Source organism: Podarcis gaigeae (genome assembly GCF_964106915.1).
Source record: "Podarcis gaigeae genome assembly, chromosome: 6".
Lineage (NCBI taxonomy): Eukaryota > Metazoa > Chordata > Lepidosauria > Squamata > Lacertidae > Podarcis > Podarcis gaigeae.
In genome coordinates, this window is record NC_139682.1 from 43,602,924 (window position 1) to 43,620,722 (window position 17,799).

The 17,799-nt window shown below is 43.4% G+C and overlaps 1 protein-coding gene across 1 annotated transcript in view; it reads left to right on the forward strand.

The window, feature by feature from the left end:
* Positions 1–4,420: 4,420 nt before the first annotated feature.
* TFEB (transcription factor EB) overlaps positions 4,421–17,799 on the forward strand; it is a 64,940-nt gene continuing 51,561 nt past the window's right edge. The window contains exon 1 of the mRNA XM_083745016.1: positions 4,421–4,688. The gene's annotated coding sequence lies outside the window, so the exon portion shown is untranslated. The remainder of the gene's footprint in view (positions 4,689–17,799) is intronic.

Here is a 17,799-nt window from a genome sequence, read left to right on the forward strand (position 1 = left end):
TCCATGTTTTACTCTGAAATAAATTCCATCCACAGGACTCCTTCCCAAGTAGGTAAAGAATTTCAGTTTCCCCTCTTCAGATAAAAAGTTCAACACGCACAGCAATTGCTGGATTGGGAACTGTAGGTGTAAATACACATGTGAGAATCAATACCCTGCAGCACATTGCTTTCAATGCACACACTTCCCCATTCCTACATTAGATGGGGATGCCCATTCATATGCACGTCTGAATTTGCACCCTTTAAAGTCATGAACAGCAACCCATTGCTTGTGTTCTCGGTCTCTAGCAAGTCATATGTGTGCAGAAATGTATTTAGCTTAGCAGATCCCCCTTGTTGGGTTGGATTGGCAACTTGCAGACTCACTCAGCCCATACAGAAAGATATGTGACGGTGCATTGCAATATTGCCACCTAGTGGGCCTTGATCTAGTTGACCAGAACATAAGGGCAGCGGCTCATCTAAGCCAGTGTATTGTTCTTACAGTGCCCAGCCAGATACCCATGGGAAGATGCAAACAGGACCTGAGCATGACATGATTCTCCCTTTCAGGGATATTCAGAAGCAAAGCAGAGCCATCCTGCCTAGTAGTCATTGTTAGTCCCATCCTCCATGAATTTGTCTAATCCTCTTTTAAAGCCACCCATGTTGGTGGCCATCACTGTCTCATGTGGGAGGGAGTTCCATAGTTTAACAATACACTGCATGAAGAAGTATTTTATTCTGTCTGTTCTGAATCTTCCAACATTCAGCTTCATTTTATGTCCCTGAGTTCTAGTGTTACAAGAGAGTGAGCTAAACTTTTCTCTAACCACTTTCTTCATACCACATATAATTTTATAAACTTTTATCATGTTATATCTTGCATACCTTTTCCCTAACCTAAAAAGCCCCAAATGCTGTAGCTTTAAAGAGCGGGTTTTTGTGGGCAAAGCTCCAGGGCAAAAAAAGGAGAGCACTTAGCCACTGAGCTTTAAAGTGCAGACCTGTGTCTAGAAAGCACAGGGCCAAATGTTAAGTGTCTATAAGCTCTTACATCTCTCACCCCTTTTTTGGCAAATATTTTGAATATGGTGTAGTAGATACTACAACAACCAGTTGTTAATATTTCCTACCTGATTCTTTGGAAACCATAGGCTAACCTGATACACATTCATTTTTTTAAAAAATGTATCCCACAAAACCAGCTAATTTAGGTTCTTGCGATAGCTGTCTCAGTGGTGGTGGTGTGTGGATAGGCTACTGTGAGAATAGGATGCTAGACTTAATGGACCATTGGCCTGATCCAGCAGACACTTTGAAATATACTTGGAGCTGAGTGTGAATTTCATACTCTTTATTCAGCTCATAGTAGCAATGAATAAATCTTTCCCCCAAACGTCTAGCTATATATACATTATTTATACGAGCACTCCTCCTGCGAGTACTCAGGTCTCTCCTTCTCTCAGACCTGAGTCTCTGCAGCTCGACTGGTAGTGGAGCAGCTGTAAGTGATGGCCCAGCTGAAGGCAATGAAGTAATCCCTGCATCTGGAGCCAGGGCAGGATCAGGCCCCTGACTCGGCCCTGCTGGTGTTTGTTGCAGGGGAACCTGTGCAGACTGGGACCCTTCAGGATCAGGCCCCAGACTTGGTTCAGATGATGCCTGAGGCAAAGGAGCCAATGCAGACTGAGTCTCCTCTGGTTCCGAGTCCAGGCCCGAGTCCCAGGCCATCACACTGCAGGACAAGCAGGTTGCTGATTCACTTCCACCTGGAGCTGGATTGGGTGGCTCCTGCGGACCAATCAGACTGCTGCATTCTGGATCCTATTGTTCTAGGATTCAGCTCAGTACATAGTACACTTCTTATGTTATTATGGGGAAGAGGGAAGCAACTGGCTAGTGCTACTACTAGGTGTGGAGCAGGAAGGCATCATTCACATTTTGAGAGCCAGACCACTTTCTTTTTGCATCATAACCATTGAATCTTAGAGGTCAAAATAGGCTCCAGGATTGAACCCTGATTCAGATTAAGCACAGTTAACAACAACTGCTATTATTTAAGCAACTGATTCCCCGTTAAGCACACACCACCTCTTTTCTTCCAACTTTTGGTGTATTGTTATTATTTCCTACTATTAGTTGGTTGGCAATTTAACTGTGAGGTCTCCCACAAATCTCTGGAATGTCTCCATCCCTCACTTGAGAGCCACGGATTTAAACAACACTGAGTCACACTTTAGGGTTTCAAAGCTTCTCCAGGTGTCTCAGTTACTGGCACAGGTAGGCATCCATGTACCTTTGATGCTTTTGAAGTTTATCACAGGCCTATAGAGGTTGCCACTCCTGTTCATTAGTCCTTTCCTTCATCCATACATGTGAATGATGTCCACAACTTTATTGCAACACATATGTAACTCATGATAGGAGAATTTGTTGAAATGGGCTGTTGTTAGAGAGGAGAGGATATGCTCCATAACACAGGAATTTACCACAGGGATGATATATGCTTTCATACATCCACCTAATTGCTAGCATTGAATTGCTAGCTAATCTGAGATCCTTGCTTATAGGGACACAATGATAATTCTGTCTTTTTACTAAGATGCTGTGGCTGGACTATATACAGCTGTATACCATTCTTATGAGGGCTAAATCAATCTGTGAATGAATCTGAATCGACTAAATCTCACATATAAATAAAAACGGTAGTTCTGAAGGTGTGTGTTTCCAGGGGGGAATACTTCCCTTATTTTTAGATGATGCGAATATATGTTCCATATAGTGTGATGGAGAAGACAGAATGCATCTTCTATGGTGTCTTTAACCTACAGTGTGTGTGTCTATCTATCATCTATCTATCTATCTATCTATCTATCTATCTATCTATCTATCTCTATCTATCTATCTATCTATCTATCTATCTATCTATCTATCATCTATCTATCTATCTATCTATCTATCTATCTATCTATCTATCTATCTATCTAATCTAGTTTTAAAATAACTTGCCATCCAATTAATACATGGCACTTTTAAAGCAGTTTAAATGCTTTAAATAGATTACTCTAACTGAAAGATTAGAGTAATTCAGTCCTAATGGTTATACATTGTCATTCACTGTGCATCATTGTAATTAGAAGCACCACTTCTTATAATCAACGGCTCAGTAACAATTTTGGAATGTTGATGCTGTGGTTACTCATTCATGATACTCGTCTTAAGGAAATTATCTTCCTGTCTTTTTTGGTTCCCACGAACAAGGCAAAATCACAACAATCTGCCCCTCTTAGTTGCTCCCGGTACTTCCTCTAGTGGTACAAATGCCATGCCAAGAGAACTGTGCTGTGAGGCCCATCTGGTCAGCTGATGATCCGGCATCATCATGATGTTGGGTGATTTGACAGGTGAGTAGCTATGCCCAGTTGTCAAATTGGGGGCTATAAAAGAGTTAAGGATCTGGACTGTAACCAAATCAAGTCCCCCACCCTTGATCTAAACAATTGCCATTCTGTGGCCATGATTTTAGATAGAGCGTGCTTGTAAATGCTCATAGGATTGGCACATTTGATCTCTTCCCAACTCTTAAAAGAACTTCTCAAGAGAAAATATTATAAAAATATATTATATGAACAGTTTGCATTCTCACCTTTTCCTGTGCAATTTAAATCAACTCATTCTGAACTCATGTATTTCAACCTCAAGGTTATAAGCAGATATTTCTTGGCGAAAGGAGAGTTTTCCACTACCCTATGGGTGTATAGTGATTAGAGTGTAGGACTAGGACCTGAAAAACCAGGATTCAAATCCTCACTCAGCCATGAAGCTCACTGAGTCTCAGTGTAACCTACCCCACAGGGTTGTTGTGTGTTTCAAATAAGGACCAAGTATGTCACATTGCGCTCCTAAGAGAAAGATGTGGGATATAAATGCAATAAATAAGCAAGTAAATAAAAACCCTAGGGCACCTTTTCCCTTCTCTCTTCAATCAGATCTCATATTTAAGATTAGGGAGCATCTTTTCTGATCAGCAGAGTAGTCTGTGCTTTGGGGAGCTTTTGTGTTGACAATCATCTCCAAATTGCTTGGGAATGGCAACATATTATCTTTTAAAGCGTTAGTTTTTTATAAAGTTAACTCATTTCAGTTACAGTGTTGCTTAAGCTGCCCTTTTCAAGTCGTGTAACATTCATTTAACAGCATCTCATTCACGACAGGGTGGATAATTGAGAGAAAACGAACGCGTAAAGAACACGCAAAACCGCGGCCGCCTGCCTACCGCCGACCCTGCGTGGGCGCTCCCAGGAATTGTTTTGAGAACCAGTGCGATTCCGCTTGGGAGAGGACCTCTCGAGTACTACATTTCCCGGCAGGCTACGCAAAAGGGGGCGTGGCCAGCCATGGTTGAGTGCTGCCCTCTCTTGGGTACATCTAGGAAGTTGAAGAGCGAGAAGGTGACAGTAAATGAGGGGGAGGGAGAGCTGTCCGTAAGGGGTCCTGGGGGGGTGAAAGCACCCCTGGCAGCGCACAGGAGAGGATTGCAACAGCTGGAACTACCTGGTGCCAGGAGAAAAGCCAGAGGAGAGCGGCGGGACAAGCAGAGGGCACCCAAGTTGAGCCGAGTTGGCCAAGTGGCTGGGGAAGTGGCGTGTTTTTCTCCCCCTCCCCTCCAGTGGCTGCGCAGCCGACTCTGACCTTCACGGGAGGGTAAGTACGCCGAGAGCGGGCAGACTCGGGACGCGCGTGCCACTTCCAGGCAAAAAAGCTACAATCTCCAGACTGGGGCGGGCAGGCTGGCGTGTGAACTGCCCGCCGAGGTGGCGGCAGCAACACCCGCTGTGTGCGCGTTGGGGGTGGGGGAATAAAATAAAAAATAAATAGAAATTCCCCGGCGGAGGTGGTTGGTGGGAGCGAGGCGGGATAATCCTAAAGGACCCAGCGCTCCGTTTCACCGACGGGGCGCGCGAGGTCGCCTTAAAGCGGAGCAGGTGGAAGAGGGAGAAGGTGTCGAAGCGGGGGTCGCGAGTATGTGTTTAGCCGGAAGGAAAGTGCGGGGGAGGGGGGGGGGAGAGAGACGCGTCGTGGGATCCAGAAGTTTGTATGCGTAACTTGGGTCGCTGAGAAGGGTAGGCAGGTGCGGGTGGACCGTGGAGGGCAAGCAGCTCTCTCCGCCGTCTCTCTTCCCACCTACTCCTTTGCAAGAGATCAAGCCGGCTTTGGAGCCATCACAGTGTGCTTGGGTCCCGAGTCGACTCTCGCCACCCCGACGGGAGGGGGGACGACGCCGTTGACCCATTGCCGGGAACTGTCAATGTGTGGGGGGGGGGAGGAGCGCGGGGGAGGGGAGAGCCGATGGCGGAACCGGAGAAGTCAAGCAGCAAAACAATGGGGGGGGGGAGAGAAGGGAGGAGAGCCGCTCAACTCCACCCGCTCCAAGGCGGAGAGGGGTTGGCGAAGGGCTGCTCGCTTCTGCCCTCCTCTCTCTGCCTTCTCAGCAGCAGCGCCGCCAGCAGCTTAGAGGGGAGCCGTGGGGGCCTCTTACGTAACTGCCGAGCCGGGAAAGTGCCGGCTGCTCCGAGCGGGGCAGCGGCGGAGTTTGCAAAGTCCGGCGCGGGGGCGGGGGCGGAGTCGGGCTGCGCTGGTTGCTGCGCTCCGTCGGCGCGCTCGGCATGGGCGCGATCTCCGAGAGCCGGGCTTGCCTCGTTCTTGGCGCGAGACGGAAGTTCCCGATGACAAGCGCTGCAAGGCTTCTCATTAGTTTAATGAGCGCTCATTGTTGTTAATTTCCATGTCCCGGGAAGCTCCCACGTGCGCTGTCAGGAGACGGTGGCGCAAAGGGATACCGGGCGCGTCCTGCCAGCGAGCAGCCACCCAGCCCGCCCGCGGCGCTGTTTTGTAGCCAGGCTGTTTCCGTGTTGGGAAGAGGTGCCTTCACGTGTCTCACCTTGCAGGCCTTGGTCCGAGGCAAGAGAACATCAAGGCCTGTGGCTTCCTCCGGAGTAGGGTTGCCAACTTTCCTTTACTGCCTCTGCTCCAGTGCTTCCAGCTGTGGTCCAACCCAGAGAAATAAAATCTCAGGAACAGGGAGGCCAAATTGAATAAAATATTGGAAGGACGGACATGTAAGCCCCACATAACTGATCACAAGACTCGGTTCACACCCGCCACTTGAATGGCAATGCCCATCAACTTTCAAATATTTTAGGGGGGCTGAAAGGACCTAGGCACCTAGGAGTTGGCTTCTATGCTCAGGATAGGCTTCACCTGCTTAATTTATAGTCATAGGGCTGCTCTTCGCTGGCAGTGGAGAAGGCCCAGTTTAAAAAGTGGAAGAAAGCTTAGTTCAAAATTTAGTTCAGCCCTCTAAACTACAGCAAATCTGATGGCCAGCAAAAGTGTGTGTTTAGTATATAGGTATTATATAGAATGGGATATGGTACTCTCGGCTCATTTCTTTGTGTCATGAAAACTTCAGAATTATGAAAACTGCTTCTTTTCCTGAATAGTTTTGTAGTGACTTTCTGAACACTTTGAGGGCAACTGCTCTGAGACCTGGTGACTTTTTCCCCTTAACGCACGTGGTAGAAAACCGAACAGATGGCCAATGTGTGGATATTCCCTCCCCCCTCTGTGCTGTTAATTTCCTCTATCATATTTGTTTGACTTCATGCATGGCTGCCCTCCATCTCCAGCATGGGGGTTTGAGTGGGGCTGCGTTGACAGGTCTTTGCCTGCTTTTTCTCGGGCCCCTTGATTTTCTTTCTGTTTACAGATGCTAGATATACAAGTGACTCTGTATCAGACAAGCAGATCTGGCAAATAATGAGAGTGTCCTTCAGAGCTCTTATTCCTTGGATGTAAACTCAAGCTGAGTTTTGTCTCTTGAATTAAAAACTAGTCCAGACTGTGGATTCTAAGTAAATGGAAGGCTCTGTGGCCTCTGCCTCATCTTAAAAGTGAGATGGGGGATTTTAGGTGACTGAATGTTCATACCTGGGGTCTTTTATAGACAGGGCCTGGATTTGGCAACTCTTAATGGGGCACCTTTATCTTTTTAAGTGTTGGCTAGAAGAGGAAAGGTTTTTGCTATCATCTTGCTACAACAGTAGGAGAAACTGCATTTGATTTCAAAATAAAAGATGACCCAACTGTCTTACCAAAATGGCCAGAAAAAGCCACAGGCTGAGATTGCCCCCAAAATGTCACATTCCTTGCATAAAGGCTTGAGGCAGATAGTGATGAAATGCTGCTGTTATGAACAGTCTCTCGGTCCACTTTCAGACATGCTTTTTTGAATTTTTGGCATCTTTAGTGAGAACAGAAAACCTACATTGGTAGTAGCAGTAGTAGTAGTAGTAGTAATAATAATAATAATAATAATAATAATAATAATAATAAATTTTGTTTATACCCCGCCCTCACTGGCCAGAGCCGGGCTCAGGGCGGCTAACACCAGTAAAATTACAATAAAAACATAATAAGAAAAAAAATCCTGTCTATGCCATTTAAAAGTGGCTCTCTTCTGGCATGAACAGCATTCTCACATGCACACAAAATCAAGTGAGAGAGGCTCAAAGATCCATTTAGTGACATGTGTGACTACGGGTAAAGGAGCCCTTGTCTCAGACTGCCAGTGCCACTTTAAAGATAGCTAGATCCTGAACCCATAATAAGCTCTCCAAACAGCTGAGCCAATGCATCTTACTGAGTTGGTGCACCACTCGTTCTTGTTGGCAGGAGCTAGGAAAAGCACACCATGTGCACTAGGTGATTAATTAGCCAGAAAACACGTGACTGAGGCAACCATTTATTCCCTGTCAGTATCAAAGGAGAAATTCCAAACTACTACAAGGGAAAAGGAGCGGTGACTGTAAATGTTGAGTCATTCAGTGATACGTAGTTGGCAGAGCCTGATTTGATACCATAACATAAAAACTTGCAGTTGCTTTTCAGCTCAAGTGCATAGGAAACCTAGTAGTATATTTTCAACGCCAGAAGTAATCGCTATGCAAGGCAATTTCTCTCAAGAGAGAAACTAAAGTTTTCAGCAGATGTCCAGGTTCATGTAAACTACAGGGAAAAGTTTATGGTGCCCACTCCTCTATTCTTCTCTGTATCCTTATCCTCTGCACTGTTCTGCTACTTTCTATTACTTCATTAAAAAAAGGAAATAATAACAAAAAGTATGTGTGCACATGCTCATACACAAACACACACATAAATATGTTGCCTCTACACATGTAGACACATATGCTAATAGGCTGGGGAACCTGTGGTCCTCTTGATGTTGTTGGATTCCAGCTCCCATCATCCCCAGTCAGTATGGCCAATGGTCAGGATGATGGGAGTTTGAATCCAGCCACATCTATAGAACAAGAGGTTCCCCACCTCTCATTTCACATGGAGGGGCCAAAGGTTGGTATTAGCTCATGCACTTTCTTATCCCCTTGTGCCTGGCGATTCCCTCCCTTCTTTCTTGGTTTGAGGCAAACCATACTTTGCTGAACTGGCAAGCAATGGCTTGCCCTTGTTTTGCCACAAAGGATTATAAACTGGGATGGGATCCTGGTTTGCAGGCCAAGCACAAAGAAGCAATGGGGGATAAAGAAACAATTGAGTTGAAGGGTCCAGTCTGGCTCCCTCAAACAAAGCCAAATCGCGGATAAGCATTATGTTTGAACCATATCTGAACTACAGTCATTTATTCAATGTTAGTAAGTGCAGCTTGTGAGTGTCTGAAAATATGCCTTTCTTTCTGGCTACAATAAGTTAAAAGTGTGTGTCAATCCAGGGAGATTCTCACTACCACCTTCCCCATATTACTTTGTGTTTCTTGGGATTGCAGTGTTCCTGGACTGTTCTCCACCATGGCCTCAGATTGTGGATGAGGCCATCATTTTCCAGCAATGGTCATAGGGATGTATTTACGGTACATTAAAGTAATCATTCCCTCTATTTCCAAAGTTCGGAGCTGAGTGTGGATACAGTCAAAAATTCAAAATGGCACCATCCACATAAAGTATCAGCAGTTTGGGAGGAGCCTCAAGATTTGTAAAAGAACAAAAAAAAAAATCACTTAGAGGGGCCTTCCTTGCCCTCCTCAAGTTTTAAAACAGCCAAATGAGGACTGAACATACTTGAATGGACATGGAATGCTGGCTGACTGGTGTGTGTGTGTGTGTGTGTGTGAGAGAGAGAGAGAGAGAGAGAGAGAGATCAGAAAACAGGGGGGAGCATATGGAATGGCATATCCTGGAAAGGGCCATGGTTTGCTAGAACACTAAAGAGGATCATTCCATGCTGCAACATTTTGTTACTTTGGTTATTCTGTGGTATCAGGATATCCCTGTTTTGTGATTTATGAAACAGATGCTGTGGTTTCACTATATACCGTATTTTTCACCCTATAGGACGCACTTTTTCCCCTCCAAAAATGAAGGGGAAATCTGTGTGCGTCCTATGGGACGAATGCAGGCTTTCGCTGAAGTGTGGAGAGGGAGAGGGGTCGGTGCGCACCGACCCCTCTCCCTCTCCACGCTTCAGGAAGCTATCTGCAAGCCTGGGGAGCCCGGCGGGAGTTCCCGCCGGGCTCCCTAGGCTGCGGATAGCAGCCTGCTTGCCCGGAGCATGGGGCGCGCTGAAGCAGAGCACCCCCCCGCTTCGGGCAGACATCCACAGCCTGCTGCATGGAGCGTGGGGCACCCTGAAGCAGTCCGCCCTGCGCTTCGGGCAGATATCCGCGGCTGGGAAAAAATAATAATTTCCCCCCCAAAAAACTAGGTGCGTCCTATAGGGCGAAAAATGCGGTAACTTATTTAAGAGGTACTAAAGAGAATGTGATATTCATTCCTTGTAAGCACATAGATATAATTTCCATAGTATGTATTAGTGATGCTTTCCAAGTGACATTGGGTGGCTAAAGTCCAGGGATTCTTCTTATCAGCAGGAAGCTGCAGGAGGGTGTGAATCTAGTTTCTTTTCCCCCCTTCCATGTGCCTTTGTTTTCATTCTATAGCAGCATTGCACATGGTGACGTGCTTGAAATTTGGACTTGGTTTTCCCTTCCTTACCTAAGATTTATGCAACGGACAAAAAGAGCTTGGTTAAACACACACACACACACACACACCGGTTTTTCTCACCACTGTATTTTTTTTAAAACTAGGGAAGAACCATATTGCAGGAAGTCTATCTTCTGTCATAGTTATTACTGCTGCTATTCTCTGGTGGTGGCCATCCTTTATTAAAATTTCAGGACTGCAGGATCCTATGCAGTTTAGGGCTCACTTCTGAAATGAGGGGTAGTTGTTAAGGTTTAGAATGACCAGCAAGTCTCTTCAGACATCTGGCCTGGTATGGTTGTGGCCTGGCTTATAAAGCGCTTTGGAATTCTGGGATATATTATGGATTTCACCTTGACAGAAGAAGTCTAGGTAGAGACAGCAAATGAATGACAATTGTGCACACACACTAATAATCTAGAAAGGCCTGGGAATGCTGCTATGTAAGGCTGCCGTACGCCCAGAATTTCCTGGACAAACCTGGAATACTGCAGTCATAAGCAGTGTCCGGAGGAAATTGACAAAAAAAAATGTCCTGGAAAATCTGGACGCATGGCAACCCAGTGTTGTTTTCCCTTAAAAATAGCTCAAAAATGTAAATTTCTTTTTGCAATTTTGCCAAAAAAGCCTAACTTAATTGCCTTTAATGTGTGACACACAACTGAGAGATGCAAAACTGTTTTCATCCACTGGCTGGAGCAGTGCTAAGGTTGCAGCAAACGCTGTTGCAGTGATTCCAACATGGAACCCTTCGCAAGTATATAAGCAGTGTGGCATGAAGATCTCCTTCAGTTGCATGGTTTGCATGGAACTTACATCACTAATTCTGTGTGGGCTTTGGTGCAGCCTCCCCCAGCTTTTGTTCATTGCTTTAATGGCATTAGCTGAGTTTTCCAGAGTTGCTTAGCAGCTAGCGCTGTATAGAGTATGTTTTTGGCAAGAAGCCTATGAACTGCTGACTTAGACATGAACATGGCATTTTGGAGTAAGTCATGCTAAACCTCGCTGCAAGGAGCTGCAGCAGAGGCACCAGAAACTCAAGAATTTGTCACAGGATAGGCTTTCCCTTAAAGACATTTAATTGTTCATGAACATGATGAGCTGAGGTTCCACAGGAAACGTGTTATCAATGCCGTGTGTGATTATTGTAGTGGTCTTTGTTAATCGCTATCTGATACACCAGTCTTTACCTCAGATAAACTACCGAAGAGCTTGCTCACACAATCAGGATTCAGTTTTGACACACAAGGCTTAATATGGCTCACGCTTCAATTAGTTTTGTAATGTGTGACTTTCATTGCCTGAAAGACTAATTCACATTAGAAATAAATTGTCCCCAGATTCTCCTCCATATGAATAAGGGTAAGCTGCTAACATAAATAGCAGGAGTGAGACTGAAAACCGATGGACCCCTCTCATGTGTAAAAAGGGTACATACAGATGCATACAACATGATTCACATTCATCTCTTTTCAATCAAATATACAACCTTGCTAAAAGGTTCTTTCTGGGGAGCAGCAGGTGCTTCCTAATTCCAGTAGAAGTTGGTTGTGTGAATTCTGATTGGTTAGCTTTTGTGACAGTCAAAGCGACTCTCCCAACACCCCTCCCCCCAATACACACATGATTGGCTTGAAAAAGCAAAACTGAATAAATACTTAACTGGATAAATATTTCAGATAGAAAATAAAATAAAAGTCTGCCTGAAAAATAGCAGAGGGTTGAAAATGTGTGTTTATGTACATCATTATAATAGTGTAATTTGAAGGGACAGCTGAAGGGGAAATGATGGAAGAAGTGTGCATGCACATGGAAGCTTATACCAAGAACAAACTTAGTTGGTCTCTAGGTGCTACTGGACATTTTTTAATTTTTTTATATATTATTATTACTGTAAGATTGTGAAGTTCAAGTTGTGTCCTCTTCTACAGTTTAGTGCCTGCCAGGCAATGAGTTTCGTGAGCCACAAAAGCATGGCTGTTGCACAATATTTTGATGTCTTCTCCTCAAGAATGTGATTATCTTTCTGAGATACTCAGCATTCGAAGCCACAATCTACTGTGACTTGGGAAATACCATTCTTTTCTCAAATAGCAGAGACCTGCGCTAACCCTACCATTAAGCAAAGTGAGGCACTGCCTCAGGTAGCAGATGCTGAGGGACAGGGAAGGCTACCCGTTCCATTCTGTAAGAACAGAATACTGACAGTATATCACCAAGGGGAGTACCTGGCATGTCAGTTAAATGATAGATAAGCCCTTGATTTAAACTGATCCTTTCCATAGATAAGTTATTAAAATTCAGGCTTATTTAATGAACACTGGAGGAAAAGAATACATCATTTGGCGGGAATTGTTTTCAGTAAGTGCAATATTAGCTGTTTTTTTTATATTGGAACATCACCAAAATATTTGAACTAAAATTAGAATAAAGGAAATTAAGGGGATTGCCTGAAGGTCTGCCGCAGCTCAGTGACAGACCTTGGATGAAAACACAAGCTTCCTGTGTGTGCACCAGTGTGATGCCTTGTGGCTTGCTACACCCCACTATTTTCTTGGCCTCGCATACTGGCATTGCACGAGGCCAGCAATGGGTTTTTCTGGTTTTGTAAGAATCCCAAACACAGAAAGTGCAACAGAAGTGGTTGAGTGGTGCTTTTCTGAGGATGAGTCATATATTTGGTTATGATGGCCGCTTATATACAAGTTCCAAATGTACTTTGTTTTGCGCTGGGAAATTTGCGGGGAACTTTACAGCAGCAAAAGCTGCAGAATTCACAATGAGACAGCACTATAGGGTTTTAAGGGTAGGGTGAGGAAATCCAGCAGGAGAAGCTGAACTGCTGTAGAACTGCTGCCCTGGTAATTACTGCTATTATTACTAATAGTAATAATAATAAGTAATAATTATTACTAATAGTAGTAGTAATAATAATAATATTAATTAATAGTACAACTGGGAAGGGGGGAAGGGATGGAGAGTGTTTAAGCAGGCAGCTTGATTCTTTAAAGAGGAAAACTGTCCATGGAGTTGCCCTAGCCACTCAGCTAATCCTTGGCTGTTGCAAGGCATTGACTCATGTTATCCACATTATATCAATCCACATGCCTGTGGTGCCACTAGAATTCAAGGAAAGCAGTGGCAAAACTCAGGTAGCTAGCCATGCCACATGCTCTGGGGAGATCACATGCTTGTGTCTTTTATTACCATATTACTTTCTAAAATACACTTTAAATGTAATAAGAAATAGGAAATATACTAATTTCTAAGGATTTATATTAAAAATTGTTTACAATTTCTGTAAGTGGTTGAGTATAATTGCAGTGAAAAGGCTTTAAATAATTCTAGTTGATGTTTCACGTATGTAGAAGACAATAGAGTCTCAAAGCGTTAATTTCTTTGTCTAACTTCCCTTGACTAGACCATTTCCGTCAATTTTTATCATTGTGGCAAAAGACCAAATTTTATTAAACCATTTTCTGTTGGAATTGTCAGAGGATGCCATTTGTCTGCTTTCATCATTTGGACAGCAGTTAGCATTACTCCTAATAATTTTTTTGTGTTCTTTCTGTTAGACCCTTCCTAGCTTCCAGTAATTTATCTAGGAAAAATGATAGACTGCTTAAGCAGAAAAATCTCTATGCAATGTACACAATGATTATCAATAAAACAATGATGGAAAATATTTTATCTGTGTTTTAACATACTGTGTAGTGCACCTTCCCCAGTGTTTTGAAAGCCTTTAAAGCTGTGTCCAGTTCTGTGATCTTGTTTCATTTCACCTTTGTCAGCTGTTCAGAATCAGGTTTACTCAGGTACCCTCATATGTTGTAGCTTTCCTGGGCCTCATTTCCCCCCATACTTAATGATGAAATACCTACTTTTCCAAGGGACCATTCTGTAAACAAGACACCAGAGAATCATGGACGTGACATCAAAGTAGACTCAAAAGGGTGGGCAATTTATTCCCGACTCTTGTTACCTGCTGACCTGGCATACAAGGGATTTCCCCTTTTGGTACATCTGTTTTCCCTTCAGTTATTTGAGTTGGATGCATGAAAAGAGGACGCTTGTGGGCCAGTGTGGTGTAGTGGTTAAGAGCGGTAGTCTCCTAATCTGGGGAACCGGGTTTGTGTCTCCGCTCCTCCACATGCAGCTGTTGGGTGACCTTGGGCCAGTCACACTTCTGTGAAGTCTCTCAGCCCCACTCACCTCACAGAGTGTTTGTTGTGGGGGAGGAAGGGAAAGGAGAATGTTAGCCGCTTTGAGACTCCTGAAGGGGAGTGAAAGGCGGGATATCAAATCCAAACTCCTCCTCCTCCTCCTCCTCCTCCTCCTCCTCCTCCTCCTCCTCTTCCTCCTCTTCTTCTTCTTCTTCTTCTTCTTCTTCTTCTTCTTCTTCTTCTTCTTCTTCTTCTTCTCTGTATCTGAGCAAAGGACCCCAGAATTGTACTATGGCAACCGACATGCATAATGAAAAGGTCATGCTCCATATAGGCTTATATGCCTTCTTCGGAAATACTTCCATCCAATTAATATAAAATTTGCACAGCAACGTGGAAAAGAATGCAACAGATCCACGGCCAAGTGTATTAGTTTGTTCCATTCATAGAAGTTTCATGATCATGTACAGTATACTAGGGTCCCCGCCCCCTTTCCCTTTGTTTTCTTCTAAAGGTGTGCACTTTATATTTTAGGCATACAGAATTTCCCCCCAAGTGTGAATGTGATAAAGAGGTGTTTGAAAACATTTATTATCAGAGGTGCACTCCTGAGAATAGGCTGTATTCCCTTATTGTGTATATTTGACTGCAAAATTAGTTTTGCTGCTATGTAATCAAGGCCACAGAAAGGAGACATGAAATCCAGGGCAAAACACAGGGTTGCATCCAACATGGTGTGAGCAGAGTTGCGCTTGTGCAACAAGACTTCCGTTTCCTCTCCTTCTTCAATGATTTTGACAGTGGTTTTTTGGGGGACGGGCAGGGGTGGAACTGGAGTGGACAGAATAGGAAGTTCTGTTCCACTCATGGAAGATATTGATGTTAACAGAACAGCAGTGTCCATTGCAGAGTCTTGGGGCTATACATAGCGTGTTTAAGCACATAGAATAGCAATAGAATAAATGTATGTGAGAAGAAGAGGCTATAGATGTTTGGAGGTCATCACTTTTTCTAGACCTCCATTTCCCGCGTTGTTACTGAAAATCAGGTTGGTTTGTAATAAGATTGTGCTTACCTACAACTTGATAATGAATGAGAGGAAGAAAACCTGGACTGTGTTACCGACACCTGGATGTGTGTGCTGGTTGGGGTAGACCTAAACCTGTGTGCTTGATGGAGTATCAACATAGGCTGGAGGGTTGGGGCGGGCTTTCTGTGATCTGTAAAGATTCCATTGCCAGGAGACCTCTCCGTTCTCTAAGGACCTGAATCTGATATCCAGCCCAAGAGGTAGATTGTGACCGCTGCTGGTGTACCATCCATTCTGTTGCTCAGCAGCCTCCCTGACAGAATAGGCTTTCAGGCAATCAGTGTAGAGTTTTTGATAGGGCTTTCTTACAATCCTGAGCTTTAAAAAAATATTTGTATTGAAAAGCCACATCTCTTCACACATTGCTCCATGGTGTCCATCTGTTGGCTATGTTCCACTGAATAACCCAGAAGGGATTACAATGACTTCTTTGTATAAAATGGCTGAACCAATATGCTGGGGGTACAGCTTTGTGGGGTCACAGAACAATTCCCCACTGCACCCTTGTGTGTAATGTATGTAATCAGTGCCGGATTTATGTATAAGCTAAACAAGCTATAGTTTAGGGCCCCAATCTATTGGGGGCCCCCAAAAAAATTAAAGAGAAAAAAACCTGGATGTATATTTCCAAAATATAAGATAAAAACAAATAAAATAACACCTACATACAGCAACAGTGGTTTGTGTTGTGTATGGACCCATTAGGTCCATAAATTACCATATAGCATATATTCAATACAAAAAAAAGTGAAAATTTGTTGTTGACAAAGGACAGCTGGATGTATAAAGGGCCCTATTACCTTCAGTAGCTTAGGGCCTCATCAAACCAAAATCTGGCCCTGTTTGTAATAGCACCAAAACACCCTCCTTGCTAGGACATAGTGACTTCTGTTCTTAATTGGGGAACAATGCACAGGTCATTAATAAGTTACTTCAAAGAACTGAGTGTTCTTGATCAAAAGATTCCACAACTTAAGGGAAATGAATAATATTGACTGCTAGGACATTCCTAGCTCTTCCTGACTGCTCTGGGTGCTTTACTCTTTTGACCTCTGAACCAGGAACTTCCCTTAGAACGTTTAGAAAGAGAAACAGTTTTGAAGATAGAATATATAGAATTGATCACTAGGGATGAGGGAGAAACTCAGTTCACTTTTTAATGTGAACTACCTATCGCTCCCTGAAACTATATTTGGACTAAAATGCATCTATACTTCGAAATCTGCAATTTTTGAAATTTTGCCGTGCAATTCTCAGAGCGAATAATTTGTGCATAAATGTGTATGTTAGTGGAAACAACATACAAAAAAAATATTACAGGGAAATTCTTGCAAAAATACATATATTGAGACAAATGTGAACTAAAATGCTGATGAATTTTCAAGAGAACATTTTATTGTTATTTTCATTGCAAACTGATGTGGAAATGTGCTGAACTGAATTTAGCATTGGATAAATGAGACATCTGAAATGACATATTCATCCATCCGTATTAATCACACCATCTATATTCCCCTTGGCACTGAATGGTGTTTTAACTGTACCTCTTTGCTATGAGGCTAAGCCCTACCAGAGACAGAAACTAGAAACATAACCTGCAGAGTACTGAGGCAAGCCCATTCCCTCATTCCTTGTGAAATTTGAGGTCACTGGCCCGGATTTCACAGTAGTGGGTCATAGAAATCCAAAACGTTTGAAAGGTTTTCATTGAATGCTGCTTTAAAATTTATTCCTCCATTATCTCCTGCAGTAGAAAGACCATGGGAGTGGTTCTGGTTTACAAAGAGTAGAATTTCACAAGAGTAGAACTTCCATATTTGAACGGTTGCAAATAGCTCAAAAAGGAAAGGGCTGTTGTTTTTAAAAGAACTGTGAATAAAACTAGTTTTATTTCCTTATTTTAAAAATAAAATTGAGACTCAACATTAAGTTGCAATTGCAGTATCTCATGGAAGTTAGAATTGCAGAATCATTATTTCGTGTGCGTTTCCTCCACTATTCTGCAGAATGCAGGGGATCTCAACTAGCTAATTGCCATTGCTAGTATTGTGATGTTGGGAAAGATGGAGGGCACAAGGAAAAGGGGACGACAGAGGACGAGATGGTTGGATAGTGTCTTTGAAGCTACAAACATGAGTCTGACCAAACTGCGGGAGGCAGTGGAAGACAGAAGTGCCTGGCGTGCTCTGGTCCATGGAGTCACGAAGAGTCGGACATGACTAAACGACTAAACAACAACAACAAATATTGTGATATAAATGCCAGCCAAGAGCAACATCTTTTTAATACTATAATGTTTTATTTATTTTTCATTTTGTTGAACATATACTATTGAATATTTTCATGATATCCTGAGAGAGAAGTAAAAATGTGTACCTTTGTGACAACAAGCTAATTTATTGATGCAGAAACTGTACGGCCTAGGGTAGAAATAAGAATACAATTGTGTGCATCATGCATTCATCAAAACCTTAATCATTATAATTAATTTGTTGAATTTATAC